The sequence below is a fragment of the Podarcis vaucheri genome, assembly GCF_965113315.1.
Source record: "Podarcis vaucheri genome assembly, chromosome: Z".
NCBI lineage: Eukaryota > Metazoa > Chordata > Lepidosauria > Squamata > Lacertidae > Podarcis > Podarcis vaucheri.
The window spans coordinates 16130802-16132375 of NC_138758.1; the positions used below are offsets into that span (position 1 = coordinate 16130802).

Sequence of the window (1574 nt, forward strand, 5' to 3'; positions counted from 1 at the left end):
GTGTGGCCTTCACAGATATTGGCACAACTTGTGTGTGTGTGTGTGTTTTGGCTGCTGAGCTGTGCTCACCATTGTGAGGGCCGAGGGAGTGATGGTGATGCCTCCCCAGCTGCTGCCATTGTCCGTGGGTTGATTGTGATGTGACAAAAGCATTTGGCTGCTGAGCGGGTATAAATGTGGGCCAAGGTGCAAGCCTCAGCAGTTGCCTTCCCCAGAGAGAAATGGGCAGCTCGGTGGCACTCAGCCCAGGTGGTCTCTTGTCCCGTGGCGGCACTCAGCCCAGGTGGTCTCTTGTCCCGTGGCAGCTCGGTGGCACTCAGCCCAGGTGGTCTCTTGTCCCGTGGCGGCAAGCTGGCAAGCGGAAGGAGGCAATTGCCCGGTGCTGGGATGCTGTGGCCCTGGTGGTCTCCTGCCCCGTGGTGGCAAGCTGGCAAGCGGAAGGAGGCAATTGCCCGGTGCTGGGATGCTGTGGAGCAAGGAGAAGGCAAGTACAAAGATTACTTGCTGGTGGGATCGCTACTTGAAGGTGACCGACACTCAGCTCTGAAGCTGGTTGATGTCTGGCAATGGACCTGATGAGGCTGCAGCTGGTGGGTGGTTGTCGGAAGAATTTGCATTCAGGCTAGTGGATGTTGCAAGGCTACGCTGGCTGAGATGGGTGCAAACTGGTTTGGAAGCCTTGTTTGTTAACAGGCAGCCAAACAGGGGAGGAATCTGGGGGGATGCTGTCGGGTGTTGGCCATCCCACTAACCTGCTTGCCTTTGCCTTACAGGGATGTCTGGAGCCGGTGAGGTTTTCCCCAAGTCCAGTCTTAAAAGTCATCAAGAGAACCACAGGACATCCCTATTTACATCGGAGAAGTGAACGTGAAATACTGGCAGTGAGGAATGGACAAGGCTGTGGCCATACTTGAGAAAAGGAGCTTTGAAATGCGACTGCAGGCGGACATCTGCTGCATTGCAAGTGATGGGGCAGTGGGGAGAGAGAAGAAAATGAGGGAGGAAACATTAGGCCACATTAGGTGCACCACTGAACTGCTATGAAGTCACTTTAAATAGGCATGGCTTCCCCTCAGGGATTCTGGGAACTGTAGATGGTTAAGGGGACGGAGACTTGTTACAGTGGTTAAGTATTAGAATTAGGATTAGGGGTAGGGGTGGGGTAGGGTAGGGGTGGGGGTAGGGGTAGGGTTCCCTTCTTGCCAGGGAACTTTGGGAATTGTAGCTCTAGTTAAGGGTTAGAGTTAGGGTTAGTGTCAGGGGCAGGGGTAGGTGTAGAGTTGGGGTTCCCTTGGAAGGGAACTCTGGAAATTGTAGCTGTGGTTAGGGGACAGGGTTAGGGTTCCCTTCTTGCCAGGGAACTCTGGGAATTGTAGCTCTAGTTAAGGCTTAAGGGTTAGTGTTAGGGTTAGAGTTAGCGTCAGGGGTAGGGGTAGAGGTAGGGTTCCCTTCTTGGCAGGGAACGGGGCCCCCTAACAACTCTTGGCACCCTTTTCCAACTATAGTTCCCAGAGTCTTTGGGGGTGTTTAAGCCATGAGTGTTTAAAGCGGCTTCATAGCGCATTAAATGGTGT

At 53.7% G+C, this 1574-nt stretch overlaps 1 long non-coding RNA gene across 1 annotated transcript; it reads left to right on the plus strand.

Moving 5' to 3' along the window:
• The first annotated feature begins 210 nt into the window (after window positions 1-210).
• On the plus strand, window positions 211-917 carry LOC309523496. The gene is made up of 3 exons (XR_014215411.1): window positions 211-249; window positions 326-484; window positions 774-917. It is a non-coding gene; the product is annotated as an uncharacterized lncRNA (long non-coding RNA).
• The last annotated feature ends 657 nt before the right edge of the window (window positions 918-1574 follow it).